General features: G+C 38.7%; 1 long non-coding RNA gene across 1 annotated transcript in view; it reads left to right on the plus strand.

Moving 5' to 3' along the window:
* The first annotated feature begins 4,230 nt into the window (after nucleotides 1-4,230).
* Nucleotides 4,231-27,347, plus strand: part of LOC138756225 (uncharacterized) — a 48,088-nt gene continuing 24,971 nt past the window's right edge. Inside the window, exons 1-2 of the long non-coding RNA XR_011352882.1 lie at nucleotides 4,231-4,274; nucleotides 9,223-9,367. This is a non-coding gene — a long non-coding RNA (uncharacterized lncRNA). The remainder of the gene's footprint in view (nucleotides 4,275-9,222; nucleotides 9,368-27,347) is intronic.

The raw sequence follows: 27,347 nt of genomic DNA on the forward strand, positions 1-27,347 counted from the left end.
CGTTCAGGGACTGAGTGGTGCTGAACGCTTATTGCAGCCTTTAGATCACGTCCAACAGGTAGTAGTCAGTTAGCACTACTGTGTTAAAGAGATCAGGCAGGCATTAGGATATGGCTCAGTAGAAGAGGTGAGAATTGATTCCTATATGGAATGTCCTTGGTTACTCTCCCTCTCTCTCTCCCCCAGTCTACTGGGAAAGTCTGTGAGATAGTTTCTTCATCATAATTCCCATAACTAGATATTCTACAGCTAATATTCTACACTTAAGCTTACGGTGCAGAAAGCAATCGACATGTGCAGGAGTACAGACGTCACGAAAGAGCATAGAGGGCTCAGTGAGCAAGACAGAGATAGTTCATGCAGTGAATAATTATGGAAAACAGAAGATACCACAAAGTATAGTGGGAGACAGCAGAGCAAAGCCAGCTCATCGCAGAAAGTCATTTGGAGGTGGATGAGAGTGCCAAGCCTGTTCAGCACCTACCTCAAAGAGTGCCACCAGCTCTCAAGAGCAGCCTGAAAGAGAAAATCGGAGGTCAAAATACTGTAAATACTCTTGTGGACATCATCAGAAGGAGAGAGAAGCCTGCCGAGCATGCATAATATGCAAAATGTAAAAAGAACAATAGTCTTCTTAGATAGAAAGTGTCTATCTAAGAAGTCACAAGCAGTGAAGTTTGTGGTACCAGAAGAGCCAACCGAGGATGACAGTGATGAATTGTTATACAACCATGGAGCTTGTGAGCAGTGAAAACACAAAAGGCCAGAAATGCATTGTCCAAGCATATCTTACTATCAACCAATAAAGTGTCAGACATGTATGAGGTGATGCAAAATGGAGATCCAGTCTTGCAAACATACATGGTCAAGCTGAAGCCATTTGGTGGAGAGTTGATACAACCTAGAGGGCAACAGGATTTGAACATACATTGCAATGGCACACTCTGTAGGGTTTGATTCCAGGTGGTGGATTCCGGTCACCAAACTTTGCTATCTGTACAAGTAAGTGAGCATCTTGGACTAGTCACATGCAATGTACCACAACAGGTCGATGTAACAGAGGTGCAGAAAAGTCTGCTCACTAGAGATGAAATCCTATGAGATTACAAGGATATATTCACTGGACTTGAATGTCTCCCTGGGGAATACCATTTGGAGGTTGACGAGAGGGTCAAGATTGTTCAGCACTTACCTCAAAGACAGCTCTCAAGACCAGCCTAAAAGAGAAAATCAAAGAGCTAGAGGACAAGTGATACAGAAAGTCACTGCTCCTACTGAATGGATCAGTAATATGGTTTCTGTGTGGAAACCTGGAAAGCTTAGGGTATGCCTAGACCCTAAAGACCTCAATAAGGAACTCAGAAGATCTCCCCACCCAATGTCAACTACAGAAGAAATTCTACCCCAGCTCACCAAAGCGAAGATGTTCATGATCCTTGATGCTAAGGATGGATACTGGCAGATAAAGTTGGTTGAGACCAGTAGATAATTTATGATTTTTTGGACACCATTTGGATGCTACAGATGGTTGCGCATGCCAGTTGGCATCTCCACTTCTCCTGGGGTGTATCAATGGAGAAAGCATGAAGTAGTCCAGGACCTGCCAGTTGGTGATCTCTTGGTGTATGGATGTAGAGATACACTAGATGAAGCCATTGCTGAGCATGATGAGAACCTCATCAGACTGCTAGAGAGAACACATCAGGTGAATCTGAAGCTGAACTAGAACAAGATGCAGCTCAGGAAGACTGAAGTGAAGTACATAGGCCATGTGTTTAATACTGAAGGACTTTATCTAGATCCTGAGAAGGTCTGAGCTGTACTAGTGATGGAATGACCTTCAGATGTCAAGGCCATTCAGTGCTTCATAGGCTTTCTGAACTAACTTGCAAAGTTCTTGCCCAACATGTCGTCGGAGTGTGAACCACTGAGAAAGCTGACAGAGAAGGATATTAAATGGTTTTTGGGCACAAACAAGAGTCAGCCTACAACCACATCAAGCACTTGGTCACCACTGCACCAGTGCTGAAGTACTATGATGTACATGATGAAGTGACACTACAGTGTGATGCCAGTGAAACAGGCCTTGGAGCAACTCTTATGTAATGCTCATTGCAGAGAGAAACTATGCCCGGATAGAAAAGGAATGTCTGGAGATCGCTTTTGCATGTGAACACTTCAACATTTCAACACTTCAACCAGTACTTGTTTGGCAAAGAGAAGATCATTGTGGAATGGATGCAAACCATCTTCATGAAACCTCTGCTAACAGCTCCCAAACATCTACAAAAGATGTTGCTAAAGTTACAGAAGTACAATCTGGATGTGAAGTACAAACAAGGAAAGCTCATGCACATAGCAGAACTGTTATCAAGTTTAGTTCTACCATTAAAGAAAGCAGAAGATGGCACAGATTATGAGATTTTTGCCATGAGTCAGCAAATAATAATTTCTTTAAATTATTAAAGAAATCAAGGAAATAAACCCAGCTTAGATGCTCAAGCTGACTGACAAGAGACTTCAGAAAATAATAGAATTGACTGAAAGAGATGAACCATTACAAGTACTCAAAGATGTGATGAAAGGTTGGCCAGATACAGTCAACATACCAGTCACCATATGAGACTATTGGGCATACAGGGATGAGGTTACAACCTGTGATAGCATACTCTACAAGGGTATGAGAGTCATGGTCCATAAGCAGACGAGATGGTACAGTGTGTCCATGCAAGGGACCAAGGAATCAAATCAAGTCTGAGGAAGGCTTAAGATGTAATATTCTGGCTCAACATGAGACATGAGATAAGACATGACATCAGACGGTGCAGGGCTTGTAACGAGTTTCAAGCCCAGCAAAGGAACCCCTCCAGACTCGTGCAATCCCAGACCCTGGATGAAAGAAGGAACAGACCAATTCACACTGAATGGAAAAGAACACTTGATTACAGTTGATTACTACTCAGACTTCTGGGAAGTCGATGAGATGGAGTTAACTACAAGTGCAGACACGATTGTGTGTCTCAAATCACATTTCAGCCACTATGGTATCCCAGATCAATTAGTGATTGATAATGGACCACAATTCACCAGTGATGAGTTTCAGCGTTTCATAGGTGAGTGGGAAATACAACACACGACATCATCACTTCATCATCTGCAATCCAACAGCAAGGCAGAATTAGCTGTGAAGATTGCCAATACAATCATGGAGAAATGTGCTCAGTCAGGAACAGATGTGCACAAAGCGATCTTCGAATGGAGAAATACTCCTACAGAAAGAATGTACTGCAGTCCAGTGCAGAAATTAATGTCATGCCAAACACGGACGACATTACCCACAGAAAAACAATTCCTGAAGCCAAAAGTTGTAAAGAGAGTGCAAAGGAAGAAGGGGGAGAAAAATACAAAGACAAAATCACAGTTTGACAGGTCAACAAAGCAACTATAAGAACTGAAAGTGGGAGAAGCTGTCAGAGTGCAGCTCTTCAAAGCTCTTAGTAAAGGACATCATATGTGGAAGCTTGGGGGGTGTGTATGAAAATAATATCACATCGGTCATAAAAGTCAATGGGCAACGGTATCGCCAAAATCAAAAGCACATCAGATCGATATATGAAGCAACCCCAAAAGACCTAGACAGAGCAGATAGCCACATTGATGGATATGTGAATACACAGGCAATTTGAACAACATCAGCAATTCCAGCAACAGTGCCCACGACTGCCGCCACACAGAGTCAATATGTGATCATCAACCACAGGATGCAGCAAGGGACCAGCGTCAACACCACCACGGCCAGTTACAACATGCACGAGAACCATCAAACCGCCAGTGCAATACAAGGATCTTGTAAAATACTGAGAATAGACATCTTTAAATGGAAATTCACTGTAAGATGTTGAACTTATAAAAGAACAATAATAACAACTAAACTGTAAAATTATTAGTTTTTTTATAGACTCGAGATTTAAAGACTGTTGAAAAAAATAATGATAATACATGTTTATGTTCATACTTCGATGGAAATGATGCAAGTCAATTAGCAAATCATTTTTGGTTTTGAAAAAAAAATGAAGGGAGAGATGTTTGGGATTAGGCTTTTTGCACCGGTGGCTTGGCATACATAATGGGATGCAGCATTCCACTGTTGACCTCAGGGGTCACAATATGGTAATAAAGGCTGTCATAGTTACAATGCACAAAGCATTATTCATCCCTTTTTTCTGCTCCCATTTTCAAGTTAGGCTTATGGGATTTTAATGCCAGGGTAAAAGGTAAGCTAATGGGGTTTCAAGTCAGGCTGTACAAAATTTAGCTACTCGAATGTATACAAGTGTAATACAGACGATTCTTTCATTTATTGTTGTATGCTAAATGCTAACATTTCCGCTTATTGCCCAACTATTAACACGGATTTTGAGGCTCAAGCTTATATCACATGTACCACAATGCAGTGATAAAGTTTGTTTTGAGGGCAATCCAGCTACACGTCTCATACACAAGACACAGTACAAATGTGCAGAGTTACAAAGAAAGATCAGTTTGTACAGAGCAAAGGCAACATAATTTTACAAGTGTGAGGTTCATTCAGGAGTCTGATAATGGTAGGAAAGACACTGTCCTTGATCTCAAGGTCATGATTGTTCTCCCCAATGGGAAGGGGATCAAGAGAGTATGACGAGAGTGGGATGAGTCTTCTGTTCAAATTTATCATCATTAGACTGTACACATTTAACCAAATGAAACAGCATTTCTTTGGACCACAGGACACACATATTTACAATATACAGCACATAATAATCACATATGTACATAAAATATCATATGAAATAAATAACTATTAAGAGTTATTAAATCACTTATAAGAGATCTAAGTCTGTCTCTCTAAATGTTGAGACCTGATTTAAAGGTGACAATTCAAAAATATTTCTTCATCAGTGAATCAAAATAAAAGGTTGACTTTGCCTTTATTACCTGGAAATTTTGCAAGTTCCTGCTATAATGTGTTAGGCAAGGCCACAGGTTATAGAGTAAAATACGAATTTATACCGTTATAGGCTTATATCATTTTGTTATTTGCATTTTTTATACATTATATTTTAGAAAATTACATTGGGGTTGGACAGGGAAACACACACCATTTTGAAGCAGATGTCAAGACACCTATATTCAGAGTCTTATTATTGTTCAATTGAAAATCTGAAACAATGGAATGTTTGCTCAAAATGACAGCCTGTCTGTTACTTAAGAGCTATAAGAGCTTGTTTATTGTTCAATTGAAATACTGAAACAATGGAATATTTACTCAGAAAGACATCTAGTCAAACAAGAGGCCATTTTCCACAATGATCCATGCTTTTGGAAAAAAAATGAAATTAAAACAGTATTGCTCAAGTCAGCCATGTGATTAAGATACTTCAAAAAGCAACTTGTGTATCATCAACCAGATTGATCGGAAGACAAAAATGCAGTGACATTCCATGAGATCAACACTATGTTGTGTTCTCCTTGCCAGAAGAAAACAATGATTTGCTGTGGCTAATGTTACAAGCCCAAAGGACCCCAAAATCCAGCAGCAATAGATATTTAAACAAAAGTTGTTTTTAATAATCTTTAAACATGAAAACAGAATCAAACTTATCTCTATATTTAACTAACCCAAATGAACCCCCTTCTAATTCTAAGCGCACATATATGTAATATGTAAAGCCCACCTCACTGACAAAAGGCAAAGGAGGAAAAACCCAACACCCAACCCCAACCAACCAATTTTCCCTTGCAACCGCTGCAATCGTGTCTGCCTGTCCCGCATCGGACTGGTCAGCCACAAACGAGCCTGCAGCTGACGTGGACTTTTTTACCCCCTCCATAAATCTTCGTCCGCGAAGCCAAGCCAAAGAAGAAAAAGATGTAAATTTAAGAAAAGTTCTTTGGTTCTTCTAAGTTCTTTGGATACAGGCAATTCTTATACTGTGCATGTATAAAGTTCACCAGGCTTTGGTGCTTGAAAGGTAAATGTTTAACACTCATGAAGGTTCGTGTAGGGTTTGCAGAGATAGATTTGTTGTTCTAGGATTTCCACAACTGAGGTACCACCTCAATGTCTCGCTGATGAAACTTGCCCCATCAGGGTTCTAGATTGTAACCTCTTTCTTTCAGGCTATAACATATAAATATAACAATTACAGCACGGAAACAGGCCATTAGGCCCTTCTAGTCCGCACCGAACCAAACACCCCTTTCTAGTCCCACCTCCCTGCACAATGCCCATAACCCTCCATCTTCTTCTCATCTATATACCTGTCCAACCTTTTCTTAAATAATACATTTGATTCCGCCACCACTATTTCTCCCGGAAGCTCATTCCACACGGCTACCACTCTCTGAGTAAAGAAGTTCCTCCTCATGTTACCTCTAAACCTCTGCCCCTTAATTCTTAACTCATGTCCTCTTGTTTTAATCTTTCCTCCTCTTAACGGAAATAGTCTATCCACATCCACTCTGTCTATCCCTTTCATAATCTTAAATACTTCTATCAAATCCCCTCTCAACCTTCTACGCTCCAAAGAATAAAGACCTAATCTGTCCAATCTCTCCCTATACTCTAGATGCTTAAACCCAGGTAACATTCTGGTAAACCTTCTCTGCACTCTCTCCACTCTGTTTATATCCTTCCTATAATTAGGATCACAGAGTTCCTTTCTGTTCCCCTTTTTCCAAGAAAAACATCAGATAGATAGCACTTCCAGCCATCCACTGCTCTGGAGCTTTCTGTTTCAACAAGCTTCCTGGCTTGCATTGTTCAGCTGCTTTCAGTGTCACCCACACTAGCTGAGAGAGCTTCTTGAACTTGTCTTCTCTCTCTCTCTCTCTCTCTCTCTCTCGCTCTCTCCCCAACTACCAGAAAGCCCATGTGACTCTCTCACTTGCAAAAACCCCCACCTTCTTCAGCAAACCACAGGAGTTCTCCTCTCTTGGTCCAGCTGTTGTCTTAGATAAACAAAGCCCAGATGTGACCTTTCTGTGAGCACCCTGTAGTTACTATTAATCAGCCAGTTTGTCGTCTCCAAACAATGGTCTATTCATTTCATGACATCATTTCAATTAGCATCTACTTGTGAAATGTGCATTGCATTCTCCATAGTTTTTGCAATGTTCCTGAATATGAATTCTTCAGTCTTTCAAATAAGATCTGTTTTAAAATGTGTGTATGTATGTAACCCACTAATCTTACCAAATTCCTCCCAATATTTATCCATTACACTATTGTAATGGTCACTTGTGACTACCTCGTATTTGGGTAAAGAAATCAAGATCATTCTTGCATTTGGATCATGACCATTTAGATGCCCTAGTCTGTGAAAGCATCATTGAGGTTACAAGCTTCATAACCCACTATGCAAAAAAGGGGGAAGTTGTGTCAAATCATTCATAAGAAGAAACATTTCTCTGTAAGCAACTTAACAAGACTGCGTGAGCTTTAAGAAGTCTGTGACTCGGTGTCTCATAATTACTTATGAATAACAGTTTTAAAAGTTTTAAGTTTCAATACAAGATTTCAAATACTGAACTTTAAATTTGACTTTTCAGAACTGTACCTAAGCTGTAATAGATTGGGCAATCTACTTAAATAAATTTGCATATAGTGGGGTTAATTTTAGTGTTAAGTAAAATATTATATTATTAATAATTATTAATAAAAATTATTGTTTTGAAGATACCATTTTCTTGGTGAATTTCTATTAATGGTAGCCTATGATGTAACAATATGAACAACTATTCACCAAGGACCTTCAAAACATGGGAGCAGCTCCTTTGATGACCAATGAAAACTGAAACTGTGGAAAGACTCAACAACTCATGGAATAATAATACAGAAAGAAACATTGTTCATTTCCCACAAATATTGCTGTTTTCTAATGCAGAACTTAGTAGTCCCTCTAATTTCTGATACTTCGGGGTGATGAGGTGAAAAGCTACCATTTAGAATTTCTGGCAGCTACACCAGAACTGTACTGATTGAACCGACACTTGTTGAAAGGATGAATACATTTTCTTTATGACCTATTGAACCAAAATCTGATATTGATGGTCTGCAAACTATGCCCAAAAGAGTCGCCTTTGTGGATTTTTTAAATACAAAATTTCCACCAACCACCCTTTTAAACATTTCTTGCAAATAAATTCCTTTCTTGATAAGGAGGCCTTATCTATTTTTTTGAATATTTTATTTTAAATTTTTAACCATACTTGCATTCAAATAATTTAAAATACAGATGTAATAATGTATTCAACATTATATACATGATGAAAATATCCCAACACCCCTTCCTCCACCCCTACCATCCCAAGAACAGATAAAAGAAAATAGAAACATATAGAATTAAATATGAAGAGAGGGAAAAAAAAGGAAGAAAGAAGAAAAAAATTAAGAATGCTACAAGTGTGAAAGTGTCTAAAATTCATATCTTTTTCATTATTAATAGGGTTCTATACAGGTTTTAAAAGCTAAGAAAAACATTTAGAAAACTAAAAAGTTAAAAATGTAATTCTTTTTTTGGAAATACGGGCACTTTAAATATCTATGCAATTTTCTCAAGGGGAATACAACTGTGCATTTTGGCATTCCATCGTTCCAAACTCAGGTGTGAGTAAAATTTCCAAACAACTGAAATACATTTTCTGGCCACTGCTAATGCAATTTTAACTAATTCTATCTGGTATTTAGTTAATTTCAATGTAGGTCTTATCCCTATAATATTACAACAGTAATATTACAACAGTAATATTACGACAGTAATTATTACAAAAATAATTCTGGATTTTATAGAAATTGGACTCCTATAATTTGTTCTAAAAAAAGGAGCCCTGATTTTGAAGTTCACTTATATCATCTCCATGAAGGAGATGCAGAACAAACATGAAATGAATAGTGAAAGATGCTTGAAATGAAACTATATCATCATAAGAATAGTGTACCAATCAAAAGTTAGCCTTTGCCCAGTGCCCTTCATAACATTCCCTAGAGCCATTTAAAAAAAACCACTGACCGTAGGATTTGTTTCCCATTGCATGCTGTCCATCAATAACTTTAAAAAAAATGAACAGGAAACAGACTTAAATTGAGCACAAAACTTCACTTAACATCATCGTATCACAGAGAATACTTGTTTCTTCTTAGAATTCTGCTTTTCTTTGTTCCTTTCTTGTTGCTACACTGAGATGCCACCAGAGGGATAAAAACATGAATAATCCTCACAGAATCTTGGACCCAGGACCAACATGGCCCCTGTTGCGTCCTCAGGCTGCAATCACAGGATTGGTGTAAGAAGAGTCCAACTCTCTGTGCTACTACATCAGCCTTCAGGTATTAGATTTAGTAATGGAGGGGTTTTTAGTCTCTCAATAAATAACTGAAATTGGGGATCCTCATCTGCAATTATCTTCTGCATTAACATTGTTGCTTTCCTAAGTAAAACTCTTCTTGAAATTCAAGATTCAATTTAATATCATAGTAATAAAAGTGTTATAATAACATGAAATTTCTTTTTGCCTGCTGCAAGGCAGACAGATTTGCCACTGGCAGGAATTGCCTAAGAGCCTCTTACAGTCAGGCAGAAGCAAAAGAGAGTCCCCCTAGAGTCACAGAGTGTCTGTAGATTTGCCTCAGCACATCAGCAGCCCCTGCAGCCACAGACTTCAGTCCAAACCATCAGCAACCCAAGCTCCAAATCTGAACCTCCAACACAGTTAGGAACCATTCAGGGCCCTCAGCACCTCCTCGCATCCAAGTTCTGACAACTGGTACCCCTCCAGCCAGATTGAGCCAGTCTCCAGCAGTCCTTAGCCCGATGCGAGTCTCCTGACAGCAGTCTCCAGCAGCCCACAGCTTCCACAAGTTCCTCGCCTCAAGTTGCCAGCAGCCCACTACATGCACTGGTCCCTTAGCCGCAGAGCCCCCTCACTGGTCTGCCGCCGTGGTCACCATCCCTGTGAGTCATCTCCTCTGCTTATCCTTCTCAGATGGTGCCTGATCATCATGTCCTCTGGTGCCCTGCTCCAGTCCTCTGCTTCCCTGGAGTTTGCAGCCCTCTGTAGCTGCTGCCAATTAATAGGTGCCGCCATCTTGGACATAGACCCGCAGTCACGGGATTTCAACTAAAACCACTGTTGGCTCCATTAACGGGCCATAAGCCCAGGCAGAACAGATGGCGTCAACTGGGCAGCTGGACCCCACTGGAGCACTGCATCCCCGTTCTCTCAATCCAGCAGGTCTGCACCAGTGGCACTGCTGCCGTCACAGCGACTCCAGCACCACCACTATCTTACTGACTGGATTTTAGCACACAGACTCCAGTTTCTGCATTGAACCAATTGATATACATTTTGAAAATGCCCACTGTAATGATGGAATCATGAGAATTATTAAGGATTATTAGGGCTGTATGTAGAACGTTCTCCTTGCATGCATTAATTTGCACTCTGGAAATCAGAATTTTTTTATATTACAACTCTCATTAAATATGTTCTTCAAAGAAAAATCTCATTTTATTGCACCATTTAAATCAGTTTGCTTTAGAGAATAATTAATCCTGGCTGAAGGTTAATTATCACTTGTCTGACAAAGAAAAGATTTATATGCTAATATTGATTGAGTGTAGAGCCATCATTATCAATCTTCTGTCATTGTTATAGCAATAATTCAATTTACAGCTGCTCTCCTGTCTATCTTTCCAAAGGATTGTTTGATTATGTATTTATGGTTTATGTCTGAACAATGAAGGACAGGAAAATACCCAGTAATCCATTCAGTCTGTAGTCTTCACATTTTTGTTCTAGACCATGCTCAAAAAGCACGTGATCACCTGGAAGAGGCAACAGAGGTCCCAGGCCATGTGGAGTAAGAAAAATCTTAAAAATACTTCTGACCCCTGTAGTTGATTGCCTTTAGTTAAAAGAAAGCTTCCATTAATATGAGGTCTTTTGCCAACGTAGATTAACACAACCATAAAAAGCTATAAAGCATTTTGAAGTGCTTTTGTGATGTGAGATATTTGGAAGATAATTTGTACATAAAAATTAGAAGATTGTTGAGTGAGGGAAAAATATTAGCCATGATAGCGGGGGCAGGAGTAATTTATTACATTAGCAGTATGGGATTGTTTACTTTCTTTTGAGAGGAAACACTGTAATGATAGTGATTGTGGTTGCATGGCAACTAGCAAGGCCTTACTGTTTGATTATAATTGGCTGTCACCGGAGGCTGACACAGAACAGGAGACACACAGTGTGCTGGATCTGTAATGGAGATTTGCAGCCTCATGGCATGCCTCATGTACTGTTCATATCAACTTTAAAGTAAAGAACCTTTTCCTTAATCCATGTGTTGTCTAAGAACTCAAACATACAAATACAAGAAGAAACAAGTACAGGCCTTCAGTTCCATCTCAAAGAAATAATAAATGAAGTGTTACCCTAGATCTTTGTGTTCAAAGGTTGGATATTTCTTTACACATTGAACAGTTTTGCACAGGAGCTCACTTCATTATCTGAGTGTGGCTTTGAGCTTCTGATATTCTACTTTACATGAAACCAGAAACATTCGCTTACAAAGGCTTTTTGTTCTTGACCATTTCCATTGCAGGGTAGCAGATTGTAGAGCACCTCAGGAGACAATTTTAGGCCCAGCTTTCCAAAGGGAAATTTTATGACAAAGGAAGTTAGAGCACTCGTAACTAAACCAAGATTAGAACATTTTTAAACATTGGATGATATAATGCTTATATTATATATCTTATATATTTCTTCTGTGGACAGAACAGATTCAGGTCTTGCTTAAAGGCATTCAACAAATCAGCCTCTTTTGCAAGACAGCATTGAGTTTTGAATTCTGAAAATCTCTGGGAAAAGAGACATTACCTGACATTTAATTTAGTGCTCGAATTGTGAATAGTAATGCTCAGTCTGTCTTGAAACAATCTAACTCTCTCATCTATTCCTTATTCATGTTAACAGTTTTCTTTAAGAAGCACAGGATTCCAACTATTCAAATTTGATATCCTAGAATTCTATGTAAACTCATCAACCACTATGCAAGGCAAACCAAAACAGATGGAATAATTTTTGTGGCCTAATCAAGGTTTATGCATGGAAAACATAATCCCAGTTCATTTATTATCATCCAATTGCCCAAGTACAACCAAATGAAGCAGCGTGCAAAACATGCAAGCACACAACCAGTCAAAGCACACATACAGACAAACAATATATAGCAGGACAAATATACATATAAATGATCAAATATTTTCAGAATCAGAATTTATTGTTATGAATAAGTCACAACATTTGGTGACTTTCATATTATAAACATTCATATTATAAACTATCTTACAACAATAAATTTTAAAAACTAGAGCATGAAAAGTAAGGCAGTGTCTTTAGTTCATTGATTATTCAGGAATATGATGTGTTACAGAGTTCTGTGTTGTGTATTGGCCTATGTGTTGTGTGGTTTTGCCTTAGAGAGCCAAGGTGAAGGTGAACTGCTGAGAGAATGGGAGACAGACTGGGGGCGTGGCAAGATGGCGTAGGGAGCGTACGTGCATTCCCGGTCTCCCCCAGGCAGTTATATAAATACCCGTTTTAAGAATATTTCTTTTCTGTTAAAAGTCTTTGTTTTGTTTATCAATTGTTTTTAGTTTAAAATGGCAACAAAGATTAAGGAAAATAGAGTTCAAATACAGAACAAAACTACACTCTCCGACTTTGGAAGAAACTCGGCCTACTTGCCCAGACAGAACCACGGAGTCAAGGCTGGAATTTTCTTAAGAACGGAGCTCATTAATTGGACTGTCGGATAAGCTGGCCTTGGACACCCCTCTGAAAGATGTTTAAAATGGCAACAAAGATTAAGGAAAATAGAGTTCAAATACAGAACAAAACTACACTCTCCGACTTTGGAAGAAACTCGGCCTACTTGCCCAGACAGAACCACGGAGTCAAGGCTGGAATTTTCTTAAGAACGGAGCTCATTAATTGGACTGTCGGATAAGCTGGTCTTGGACACCCCTCTGAAAGATGGTGATGAATATTGATTTGAAATGTTTTATGAAGATAAATTGCAGTAATTGGCATTGGTTGCCCGTGAGTTTTAAAAATCCAGATAACATTAAAGTTTATTAGTGATTTTTTTTGGTTAGAATATCAGAAGGATGAATTTATTATCTATAAATACAGAACAAAATTACATTCTTTGACTTTGGAAGAAATTTGACTTATTTGCCCAGACAGAGCCGGAGTTGGTGCTGGAATTTTCTCAAGAACAGAACTTATTAAAGTTGATTTCGGACTCCTTTTTGAAAGATGGCGACGAATGTTGATTTGAAATATTTTCTGAAGATAAACATATTTATGGAACTCCTTGACCTGCAATAAGGTTTATTAGTGATTTTTTTTTTGGATGGAATATTGGAAGAGTGAATTTATTATCTGTGAGTATGCATACATTGCAAACAGATTTTAATAGTTTTGAAAAGGTTTTTTTTTAAACTAAACAACAAGATCAGTTTAATGTTGAGAAAATTGGAAAAAACGGAAACTTTATTATTAAATTTGGAAATTCAGTAGAAAGAAACTATGAACAAGATTGATGATTTATAAAATTAAAGTCGAAGGAGCAATGTCCAAGAAGAGTTAAAAATTTTGAATAAGTTTTTCTTGAAAATAAACAATAATTTCAACTTAACATTGAGAAGATTGACAAAGTGGAAAATTTGGTATTAAATTGGGAAACACAGAAGAAAGAACTTATGAATAACATTGATGCTTTAGAAGATCAAGACCGAAGGAATTATGTTCAAGAAAATTTTAAAAGATTTGAAAAAAACTTTTTTTGAAAGTAAGCTACAAATTCAACTTGAGACTGAGAAGAATGAAAGATTCAGTGTTGAACTGGGATGTTCAGAGGTTTTTTAATTCAGTGGATGAAATTCAGGAAGACTTGAAAAAAAACTTTAAAAAAAAACTTTTATTGACTGTAAACAATGTTTAACTCAGTGTTGGGAGGGTGGAAAGGGTGCAAAATTTAATATCAAGTTTGGATTTTCAAAAAAAAGAGTTTATGAATAAGATTGGTTAAATTGATGGAACGGGGTTTTATGGATATAAGAAATGATGATTTTTCGGTTTATACGTGTATTTTGTCTGCCTGGGGGGGGGGGGGGGGAGGGAGTGGTACTTCTGCTCCCGAAAGTCATATGCCACTTGTGGTTTATACCACACCCATTTGGGTTTTTGGGAATTAACTACCACAAGGTGGTTTCCTAAGGGGTTAGGGGAGGTGGGGGTGAAAATTAGAAAATTATTTAGTATCTATTATGTAATATTATAATAAGTCAATTTGAAATGAATGTATGGAGATACTATAAATAAATTTCGAAAAAAAGAATGGGAGACAGACTGAGCATGTGCAGAAATTGATCTAAAAATTGCTGGACTTGGACGATAAGCCACCACTGGGAGTGTTATGGAGTAGAAGGCCCAGAGCATGAGACATGGTCTGGAGGACAGTTTAGAATGTTGGGATTTCAAAAAGGATGAACATTCTGAAGGCAGCCAGAAGGATCTGGACCAAGCCATTGTTCATCTCTTTGCAAGCAACAAAAGAAGACAACTTTGAATTTTGTGCTATCTCTCTCTCTCAAAAATCTTTTGGCCTCAGTTTACAAAACAAACTGAATTTTATTTATAATCTTTGCTTTGGATGAGATCGAAGTTTTGTGAGTCTTGTGTGTTTTGTGTTTGTTTTGTGTCTAAGTTTTTCTGTGGGCTGCTTGGAAATATGACAGACTTTAATTACATATGTTATATTTAGGCTGGGGAATTTATTAGTTTTACACTGTTATAGAGATTTGCATAGTAACCAGTGGGCATTGTTATAAAAGGGGGGATTTTGAATTGAAGTTTGAAGGTGAATTTTTGTTAATAAAGTAATTATTCATCTTTACCCCTGTGCGATATGCCTTCTTTGTGGTTGCTGGTTTGATCTTGCAACAGATGGCAGCGGGGAAGAAGCTATCCTTGTGCCACTGAGTGCTTGTTGTTCGGCTCCTGCACCTTTTCTCCTGATTGTAGCAGAGTGGAAGGTGTGGCCTGGTTAGTGTGAACATTTCTTTGGTTGTTCAGCATTTTTATTGCTGACGGGAAGAAGCTGTTTCTCAGCCTGGAGATGTTGGCTCTGATACACCTATATCTTTTTCCCAACATGAGTAGTTGAAAGATGCTATGCTTGGAATGGTAGGGGACCTGAATGATTTTGTGCTCTCTCTTCTGACAATGGTTCCGGTAGACTACCACAATTTGGGGGGGTGGGGTTAGGATGGTGAGGGACATCCTAGTGATCCTCTCTGCCACTCTTATAATCCTGTGGATTGACCTCTGATTCAATTCTCTATATTAATCCTGTCACACTGTGATGCAGCCGGCCAAGACACTCTCAATAGAGCTCCTAATAGAAGGTTGACACAATGGTGGCAGGTAGCCTTGCCTGCTTCAGTTTTCTCAGGAAGTGACATGTGGGAAATGTTGTGTATCCATGATACTCCTTGACTTATTGCGAAGGTTCCTTCATTCTGATTTTTTTCATCAGATGGAAGAATTAGGGTTAATTAGAGGTCTTGATTTTAGTTTGTATGTGCGATCCATGAAGAACTCGGTCAATGATTGGATGTGGTCCTCATTAATGGACAAAGGCAAAAGGAATCATTAAGAACTGTGTATATGACATGGTGTGACTTGTATACATGATTGTATTCTGCCTGAAGCAAGGTTTCAACTTGAAATGTCGACTGCTCATTTCCTTCTATGGACACCATTTCACCTGCTAAGTACCTCCAACAGTTTGTTTTTTTGTTTGAGATATCAGTATCTGCAGTCTTTTGTGTCTGTATGAGCCAGTATTGTTTAGTTGGAAGCCCTTAATCTTCAAAATAGTAAAATGCATTCTGTAGTGACTTGGTTCCAATATAGTCGCTTGGAGGCTGTTAGGTGTTTGTATCTGTGACACATTTTCAATTATTTCCAATACAAGTTCAGTTGTATTTAAATCCTTTATTTTTAACATACAAAACTTGTAGCCTTCTTCTTTAATGCTCAATGAAAAGTCTTTAAGTGACATTCTGTATGGTTGATTCTTCATAACAAATATTTGTATAAAAGGTTACATGATGTTTAATGTTATTACACATGTTTTAATTGTCAAGAGCAATTGTCGAAACCTAACTCACCCTTTTCTGGTCTCCAACTGATCATTCACACGTGCTCCTTTGTGCATGCACTGGGCCCAGCTGCAATGGCCCACTGCCAGGGGCAAGCAAAACATGCATGTGCCACCATGCTCCTCTAGCACAGCAAACTGCTGGCCTTCGCACATGCAGTAATCCTCATGGCCGCACATGGCCTAGTACCTCTGGGACAGCGCCAACACCCACGGAGACCAACGGGACGTTCCCCAACAACAGGCAAGGAGTGAGCCTTTGGCTCTTACACTGGCCCTAATTATTATGGTAAGAAACTAAGCCTATAATTATAATAATTACTATCATAAAGAAAAAGAAATACACAGAATATATAAATATAAAAAGATGCAAACAAAGGAAAAGTCAATGATCAAAACTGTCAGTTTCATGTAAAAGACAGATTGTCTTCAGCATGTCATTTGCCTTGCTTGCTTTCTTTCTTTCTGTTTTTTCCTTTTAGCACTAGATTTTGAAAATTTATCTGATCCTCATTGATTTTAATAAACAAGTCTCTTTAACCTTACCTCCAAAAGGTTTGATCATCTTTTTCTTTCTTCTCTGCAGTTGGTCATAGATAAGGTAAAATGACACTAATTCTTCAAGCTCCTCAACAGCCGCAGTATTTGTAGAATCCTTTTTTAAAAAAGTAAACAGCTTCCACTTATGGGTCCTGCAAATTTCTTTAACTAGAGCTGGCTTCTACTGGCTTCTATTGCCTCTTCCTGAAATTACAGATCCGATTTTGTTTTTTACATGGATTCGCAAATTCTATGGCAATTAAATTCTTGTCAACCGCTTTCAGGACCTTTCCCTTGGTCACTTTCAAAACTGTAGAATTATTAGATTCATTCTCATCCTTTTGAAATCCAGTTTTATTTCCACATACAAATTAAAATCACACTGGTTTTGTGATTATCTAATATTTCCAAGACATTTTTCAACATTTTGTTCTCTGAAGGCAGTTGCATCACATTGTCAATCACATGCTTCTTTATTCAATCAGTGCAATTTTCTGCTTTCCTCAGTTTTGCAGCATATTGCAGATCTCTTTATGGACTTTGCTGTAACCTCTGGGATACAGAAGCTACTTTCAGTTTTGTTCTCAGTCATTTGTTTTAGTCCTGCCTCTTATTCAATTATACAGGAGGAATCACCAGCAGTATTTGCAACATCTTCCAATACCATATTTTTGTCTACTGTCAACAAAAATAATTCCTTCATTATTGATTTAGATGTCATTGATTTATTTTCACATTGATCTGTTTTCTTTTCTTCAGAAGTAAATTTCTTATTTATAGTCATTTGCTGTTCCCTTAGCTCAAGTTTCACAACCCAAAATTCTGTCGACACTTATCACTAACTGTTCCTGAACAATATTATTCTTTCTTTTTAAAGATCCATTGATTGTCCATCCAAGCATAGTTCTAATACCATAAGGTCTATCTGTCTCACTCAGTATTACTTCTATTGATTCCAGAGCCTTTGGCACATCTAAACCAATTAGCATCTCTATCTCAGAGCTACCTTTCGGTAAATGAACTTTCCTAAAGTATGACCACTGATCCACATCATCTTGATGCGGGATGTTTCCTTTATACACAGGCATAGTCTTCTGGATGTGACCTGTACAGTAAGGACGGGTTACACTTAAATCCCAGGGGGACCAGAATCCTGGCAGAGGTATTTGCTAGGGCTACTCAGGATCCTTTAAACTAGAATGGTTGGGGGGAAGGAACAAAATAGTACAGAGCAGTAAGGAGAAGGTTAGAATGCAAACAAAGAAAGTTTGTAGTAAGTATTTGAATATGGATGGGCAGGTGATAGAGAAGGGAAATGCTCTGGAAGAAGATGAAGGGCAATTGGCAGGAAAAGTAAATAATGTTGTTATTAAAGATGAGGGAAAACAGGGATTAAAAATTGGGAAATCTCTGAAATTCATATATTTTAATGCCAGGAGTATTGTAAAAAAGGTGGATGAGCTGAAGGTGTGGATTAATACTTGGAAGTATGATGTGGTAGCAATTAGTGAGACATGGTTGCAGGAGGGATGTGATTGGCAGCTGAATATCCCTGGGTTTCGTTGTTTTAGGTGTGATAGAGTTGGAGGGGCAAGAGGAGGTGGGGTTGCATTGCTTGGCAGGGAAAATATTACAGCGGTGCCTAGGAAGGATAGATTAGTGGGCACATCCACGGAGGCTATTTGGGTGGAACTGAGGAGTAGGAAAGGAGAGGTTACATTTGTAGGGGTGTATTATAGACCACCCGGAGGGGACCGAGACCTAGAGGAGCAAATCTGTAGGGAGATAGTAGATATTTGTGATAAGCACAGGGTTGTAATTATGGGAGATTTTAATTTTCCACATTTAGATTGGGAAACACATTCTGTGAAAGGACTGGATGGGTTAGAGTTTGTGAAATGTGTGCAAGATGGTTTTTTACAACAATATGTAGAGGTGCCAACCAGAGAAGGAGCAGTGTTAGATCTACTGTTGGCAAATGGGATGGGTCAAGTGACGGAGGTTAGTGTTAGCGAGCACTTCGGGTCCAGTGATCATAATGCCATCAGCTTCAATGTCATTATGGAAAGAGAGAAGTCAGGGCCAAGGGTTGAGGTTTTTGATTGGGGAAAAGCTAGATTTGAGGAGATGCGAAAGGACTTGCAGGGTGTGCATTGGGACAATTTGTTTTATGGGCAGGATGTAGTAGAGAGATGGAAGTCTTTTAAAGATCAGATTTTGCGAGTGCAAAAGCTTTATGTTCCTGTTAGGTTAAAAGGAGGGGCAAAAGGTTTGAGAGAGCCGTGGTTTTCAAGGAATATTGGAAACTTGGTTCGAAGAAAAAGGGAGGCATACATTAGATATAAGAAGCATGGAGTTAAGGGGATGTTTGAAAGATACATTGAATGTAAGAGGAATCTTAAGAGAGGAATTAGGAAAGCTAAAAGAAAGTACGAGGAAACTATGGCAAGCAGGGTGAAAACTAATCCAAAAGAGTTCTACAAATATGTTAATGGTAAAAGGAAAGCTAGAGACAAAATTGGTCCCTTAGAGAATCAGAGTGGAAAACTGTGTGTGGAGCCTAGAGAAATGGGGGAGATATTGAACAGTTTATTTTCTTCGGTATTCACTAAGGAGAAGGATATTGGGAGATGTGAGATAAAAAAAAAAGCAAATTGGGTAAATATGGGGAATATAGAGATTACAAAAGATGTAGTTTTAGGGCTTTTGAAGAATATAAAGGTGGATAAGTCTCCGGGACCAGACGGGATCTTCCCCCAGGACATTGAGAGAAGTGAAAGAGGAAATAGCAGAGGCTCTGGCGGTAATTTTCCAAATGTCATTAGATATAGGGATAGTGCCGGAGGATTGGCACATTCCGCATGTGGTTCCGTTATTTAAAAAGGGTTCAAGGAGGAAGCCTGGCAACTATCGGCCTGTAAGTTTGACGTCTGTGGTAGGTAGATTAATGGAGAAAATTCTTAGCGATAGTATTTATAAACATCTGGATAGACAGGGTCTGATCAGGAGCACTCAACATGGATTTGTGGGAGGAAGGTCATGTTTGACCAATCTGATTGAATTTTTTGAAGAGGTGACTAGGAATGTGGATGAGGGTAGCGCAGTGTTGTCTATATGGACTTCAGTAAGGCCTTCAATAAGGTACCACATGGAAGGTTAGTTAAGAAGGTGCAGTCTTTAGGTATAAATTTTGAGATAGTCAAATGGATTGAACATTGGCTGAAAGGGAGAGGCCAGAGAGTGGTAGTGGATAATTGTCTGTCAGGTTGGAGGCTGGTGACCAGTGGTGTGCCTCAAGGATCTGTATTGGGCCCATTGTTGTTCATTATATACATTAATGATCTAGATGATGGGGTGGTAAATTGGATTAGTAAATATGCAGACGATACTAAGATAGGTGGAATAGTGGATAATGAAGAAGGTTTTCAAGGATTGCAGAGGGATTTGGGCTGGTTAGAAAAGTGGGCTGAAAAATGGCAGATGGAATTTAATGCTGATAAGTGTGAGGTGCTTCATTTTGGTAAGAAGAATCAGAACAGGACATACGAGGTAAATGGGAGAGCATTGAGGAATACAGAAGCAGAGAAAGATTTAGGAGTAACGGTACATCGTTCCCTGAAGGTAGAAACTCACGTGAATAGGGTGGTGAAGAAGGCTTTTAGTATGCTGGCCTTTATCAATCATTGCATGGAATATAGGAGTTGGGAGGTGATGTTGAGACTGTATAAGACGTTGGTGCGGCCTAATTTGGAGTTCTGTGTGCAGTTCTGGTCGCCTAATTATAGGAAGGATATAAACAGAGTGGAGAGAGTGCAGAGAAGGTTTACCAGAATGTTACCTGGGTTTAAGCATCTAGAGTATAGGGAGAGATTGGACAGATTAGGTCTTTATTCTTTGGAGCGTAGAAGGTTGAGAGGGGATTTGATAGAAGTATTTAAGATTATGAAAGGGATAGACAGAGTGGATGTGGATAGACTATTTCCGTTAAGAGGAGGAAAGATTAAAACAAGAGGACATGAGTTAAGAATTAAGGGGAAGAGGTTTAGAGGTAACATGAGGGGGAACTTCTTTACTCAGAGAGTGGTAGACGTGTGGAATGAGCTTCCGGGAGAAATAGTGGCGGTGGAGTCAAATGTATTATTTAAGAAAAGGTTGGACAGGTATATGGATGAGAAGAAGATGGAGGGTTATGGGCATTGTGCAGGGAGGTGGGACTAGAGAGGGGTGTTTGGTTCGGTGTGGACTAGAAGGGCCTAATGGCCTGTTTCCGTGCTGTAAATTGTTATGTTTATGTATGTTTATATATGCCTCAAAGATCACAAACATCATATCTGTGTATTCTAGGAACTTCTAATCCTGAAACCATATTAGTTTCAATGAGCCTTTTTTGTCCTAGGTTTTCTTTTTTCCTTCAAGATTAAGCCTTTTCATAAGCCCCACAGTGCAAAATGACAGTGCTTCCTGGGTCAAGAAATGTATGTATACATCCCACTGCATACCCGTTCTTGGCCTTGACTTGTACAGGCGCTATTGAGAGTTTGGAGTTACCCTTACTGGCTCCAGTAAGACTACTTGTCTGAACTGAGGCTATAAGCACTGGTTTTTTTGCTGATTCACTTGTTTTTGTTTGCTCATTTTCCAGTTTCTTGTTCCTTTTGATGAAAATGCAGCATTCTAGGATGCCTCAAACTGCATATGTTACCAACAAGTCACTTCTTGCAATTTTTACTGATGTGCCCTTTACACATACAGCCAAAACTTACTCTGCTTTCCTTTAAGAAAATGATCTTATTATGTTCCTTCTTTCCCAATTGAGAAAATATTTCCAAAGCACATGCACTTCCACAGAACAAACAACTCTTCTCAACAGGAAAACTCTCCTTTTCTTCAGTTACTTTATCTTTTTCCTTATTTACAATTGACACAGTAGTGGGAAAAGTACTCCTTTTCAATTTCAGACTAGGCTGTGACTTAGACTTCTTTACATTGCTCACTGTTGAAGTGTCCTTGACATTTCCAAATACTGCTACAGTTGCGATCTGCACATGCCAATGAAGGAACTTCACAATATCCTCAAAGGTAGCATTCTATGTTTTGTCTGAAGTTTGTAAACTCTTGTTCTCCACGATACCTTTAGCCTATAAGGCAATTTGCTTGTGATGATTAACATATTAGAAAGTAAGTCAAGCTCACACATATGGTTGATATCTTCCATGGCATGACAACATCCTCTTATACAGAGGGCGTATGCTTGTAAAGCCTTTGCATCCTCCGATTTTATTGACGACCGTGAAAGAACCTTATCTATATAGGGCCTGGCAATTTTATGTTCATTGCCAAAATGATCTTGTAGTCATACCTTCACCTTTGCGAATCCTCTTTCTGGATCCATTCGCAGTTAACTCCTCACCCGTTCCTTTGCCTGTTCTCCAGTGTACTGTTCCAGCTAAGAATGATGATCTCTGGCATTTTTATTCTTACTTTCTATATTATGTTTAATAATTTAATAAATGATTGATACTGAAGTGAATTTCAATAAAAAACTTGAATCTTCTTCTTAGGTAAGGAATGGAGACCTTGTTGCTGCACCAATAAAGCAGTAATTTCATTTTGCTTGGCCATGATTGACAATATATTGTTTTGTTTACCATGGCTTAAAATGGGTTCTGTAGTCAAAAATGTCACATGTTCTTGTTCACCCTGATTTATGACCTGACAGTGGTGAATAGAATTCTGGCTGGATAGATTGAAATCCACTCAAATCTCTGTCTTAGGCAGTAATTAGTGGTGTTTGTTTGAGCCCCTACGATGCCATGCTCAGGAAACTTGTCTATGTATATTCATGCCTTGTGACCGTTGTACAAAAGGCTCTGCCATAGCATCAAATACTACAATGTCACGTGACAACTTCCCACCACCAGACCTCCTAAATAGGTCGTTTGGAACAACAAATCCTTTTGAACTTATCAATTCCTTCACTTCAGCCTTTTTAGCAATGTCTTGATCTAAGATGCAATTGGTCAATTTTTCTCCTCAGCACCAGTTGTTGCCCCTCCTGTTCCATTCGCTGCCTTCTTAGCTGTTCCTCCTGTTCCATTAAGGGTATTTCTCATCAAACATATCTTGATGTGATTCAAGAGCAGCCAACTCAGCCTGAGCCTTTATATGTTGAGATGAAGTTCTTGAAGCATAGAAAGCCCCAGAGCCCATCTTGGAACTTCTTTTGCTTTTCCTGTTTCCAGCATTTGAGACATTGTCTTCTGGATTTATTTCTGGTGCATCAGCTATTGCCCGTAAATCTGGCTCCCCTTCAAACTTGAATCATACATCCTTTTCGCTTTTGTCCTCTTCTTCTTTAATTGCCAGCTTCAGTCTAGCATCGAGAGCACCTTTGTCACCTGTTGTATATAGCCTCTATTGGCGCAGTTCTTTCTTAAGATCTGCCTTCTTCCAGATTTTGATATGTTACTCCTGAATAGCAATGCCAGTGGCAGCTGCAGCCATTTTACTCATCATGTTCCACCATTCTTCAAGTTCGAGCACCAAGCACGCACAATACAAGCCAATTCAACAGACCTCAATGGATAGTGGCAGCAAATCCAAACTGTGTTCAAAACTTGCCACAATACACAGAAGGAGTCCACAGGTATAAGCTTATCGCTTCTAATGGCTGTAGTGTGCTGCTATTAATAAGTGAGTTTCCACCGCACCATCCAACTATACCTGTCCATTTTTTCCCCCAAGAAAACCCAATTTTCTGTTGACTTAATATAGTGACTTAGTTCCAATAAAATATAGTTGCTTGGAGGCTAAGTTAAGTGTTTGTATCTATGACAGGTTTTCAATTATTTCCAATACAAGTTCAGTTGTATTTAAATCTTTTATTTTTTAAACATAATAAACTTGTAACCATCTTCTTTAATGTTCTATGAAAGTTTTTAAGTGACATTCTATGTGGTTGATTCTTAATAACAAAATTGCTTAAACAAAGTTTAACATTATTAAACATGTTTTAACGGTCAACAGAAATTGTTGACATGAATGATCCACTCCTGGGGCTGAGCCAACTGCACATGCGCAACCATGCTCCTGCAGCACCACAAATGGTGCCAGCCTTTGTACATCTACCTGCTGGCACCTGCACACGTGTGCAGTAATCAACATGGCTGTGCATGGCCTACTAACCTCTGGGATGCCATCGACGCCGTGGGGACCAATGGGATGTTGCCCAACAACAGCTAAAGAAGAAACCTTCGACTGTAGCTAGTTGAGGAAAAAGACAGAGGAAATGGAGAAGATGCATAAAAGCTAAAAGGTAAAGGTTTCATTATTGTCTTGCAATACTACATTTAGAATGTAACATACATGAAATTCTTTCACTTTGTCTACCATATGAAAGACAGAGAGTTACCACTTTGTCCATCATCCCTCACAAAAATGAGGCCCCTGCAAGGAACAAACTCATGACCCCTGGTTTACAAGACCAATGCTCTAACGACTGAGCTATCAGAGTGTCAATGTACAAAGGTAATACCAGAAATATCAGAGTTTACAAATGAAGAAAGGATGAATAGATTGAAAAAAAAATGGAAGCTGAACAATGATGACAGAGATCTTTTTGACGAAGTTTACTGACTACAGACAGAAATAATGTTTTCAATTGTGAGAAAAGCCAAACTAGATAGCAACCAAGCAGTCCAACAGGAATTTCAGAAGAAACTCTTTCCAAAAGAGTGTTGAGAATGGAAGACTAAACAAGCATGAAGGAGAAGGGAAAAATAGAGCATAGAGGGTCATTCTAATTTTTGTGTGAAAATAGATGAACAATGTAGAAGATTAATTTGTATGCAACTAAGGACAGTGAAAGCATATGCTCATTGCTTTTCATTTGGTCAGCAATCAGCCTTGGAGTTTGCAGATAAACAATACAAGTAGAAAGAGGTAGCAGGCTGTAAAAACTCTCTGCTGGACCATATAGGAAAGTTTCATAGACTATTGTCATATAACAAAAAAAAACAAGCAGTCAATGGGAATTGATTTCATGACAGTGAGTAATCAGGACTATGAATTTATAAGATATCCCTGTGTTTACAACACATGCTCAAAGACCACAAAGGCCTCCCTGTGAAGAATTGAGAGTAAGGGACTGTTAGTTTATTCTTGGCATAATCACCACAAGGCAACACATTCCTTTCTCTCAGTCTGATATAGATGTATCAAAGTAAACAAACTCGTTAGCAGGAAAAAAAATCACCTTATGGAACAATATTGATTCAATGATATTGAAAAAAAAGAAAAACTAAGAGAGAAAAAAAACATGAAAATATGATTATATATAATACAAACCCTAAACTATTCCAACGTTGCATGAAAATATAAAGAAAAAGTACACCACTAGTAAAAATAAGGAAAGCAAATCCACGAGAATCACAAATTACATAATTATAATTCCCATTAAAGGATATAAAATTAATTCAAAAAGATTAGAAAAAAATTAAATTTTAAACACTTGTTGAACATCTTATTTCCTCCAAAGTTAAGTATGACCTAATATCATGTAACCATTGATTATGAGTGGGTGGACAGCATCTTTCCATCTGATCAAAATTGTTCATCTTGCAATAAGAGAAATGAAAGCCAATATATGATGTTGAGATGCAGGCAATTTCACTACCTTCTGCTCAATCATCCAAACAAGGTTATTAACAGATCTGGTGTTAAGTTTACATTACTAGTTATTGATACATTACGGAAAACCTCCTCCCATTATTTGACTAGGGTCGGACAAGAACAGAACATATGAATTAGTGAACCATATTCATTCCTACACCTGTCACAGAGAGCTAATATTAGGATAAATATGAGCTAATTTAACTTTGACACAACTTTAAATTGTAATAGTGAGTGACAGGTGCATTGTGATGACATATTAATCAACATAAAAATGGAATTCCAAGAATATTCAGGAACTGAGGTTCTGCTCCCATTTCTTTTTAATTTTGTCCAATGAGGTTTGCCTTGACTTCAACAAAGTGTCATATACAACAGATATTACCTTTCCTGAGATGGTTGTAGATTGTAAATTGTTTCTATCAATTTTTAATCCACACAGCTAAGGTTCCATGTATCCTATGCCTCATGACTTTCTGGACAAGTCCCTCATGCGAGACCTTGTGAAATGCTTTACTAAAATCCATATAGACCACATCTACTGCCCTACCTTCATCAATTTCTTTTGTTACCTCCTCAAAAAACTCAATTAGGCTTGTGAGGCACCACCTTCCCCATACAAAGCCAATGCTGTCTATCCCTGATTAGACAGTACTTCAAATGCTCAGGAATCCTATTTAATAGTTTGCACACCACTTATGTAAGATTCACTAGTCTATAATTCCCAGGATTCTCCCTATTTCCTATTTCAAACAACTGGACCATATTTGCCATTTTTCAATCCTCCAGCAGCTTCCCTGTAACCAAGGTGGACTCAAAGATCATAGCCAATGCCCCAGCTACTGTCATGATAATGAATATGTATGAGATGTACCGGAAGTCACGTGGTATGAGAGAGATAAGAGCACAAGCAGGAGAACAAAGGAAACTGGAACATAAAGACTCTGAGAAGTTTACATGACAAAACTTGTGTTCGATGTTTTATTAACTTCACATTTTGGGCCACAAATGTGACATTGGCGACGAGGATGAAAGAAGCTTGAAGAAAATTAAAGACAAAACAAGATTACAGAGGATTACAGACAACTTCAAGGTGATAAGAATTTTCTCTTTGACTCAGTACTTTTGGGGCTGCAATATTTCCTCATGGCTGGGGCAGACGGTGACTTTCTAACACATAGTGGAATTGCTCATTTTGACCCAACGGGTGATGCAAGCATTGTAAGTGTGAAGTGGAAGGCATGGCTGGAAGAATTTGAATCCTACGCCGACAGTCGTGGCCTATTTCTAGATATCGGTACAGTTGAACAAAAAGCGCAGAGGAGGGCGTTACTTCTTTTCACTGCTGGTCCCGCAGTTCGGGAAACATTTAAGACACTTTTGAATACTGGAAGGGAGGATGAGTACCGGAAAGCGGTAGATGCATTAAATGCACACTATGTAGTGACACCGAATGCTACATTTCAACGCCATTTGTTTCGGAGAACGAGACAAGAAGATGGCCAGACTATTGCTCAGTACGTGACAAGACTACGCCAGCTAGCTGTTGGATGCAATTACATGCCAGCTGATTTGGACAACCAATTATTGGATCAAGTCGTACAGCACTGCAGATCAGATAAACTCAGAAGACGTCTAGTGGAAAGAGGGAGTGAGTTGGAACTCACTGATGCTTTAACCATTGCTGCTGCATTAGAGGCTGTTGAAGGGCAATTTCATACCATGACCCTGAAAGACAACTCAAGCCAGCAAATTAAGAGGTTCTCACATCGCCATAATCAGCCAAGATATACGTCGACACAGGACGTGGAGTGTTATCGATGTGGAAACCGAGGTCACTTTGGAAAAGACCCATATTGCCCGG

Source organism: Narcine bancroftii, chromosome 3 (genome assembly GCF_036971445.1).
Source record: "Narcine bancroftii isolate sNarBan1 chromosome 3, sNarBan1.hap1, whole genome shotgun sequence".
Classification (NCBI taxonomy): Eukaryota; Metazoa; Chordata; class Chondrichthyes; order Torpediniformes; family Narcinidae; genus Narcine; species Narcine bancroftii.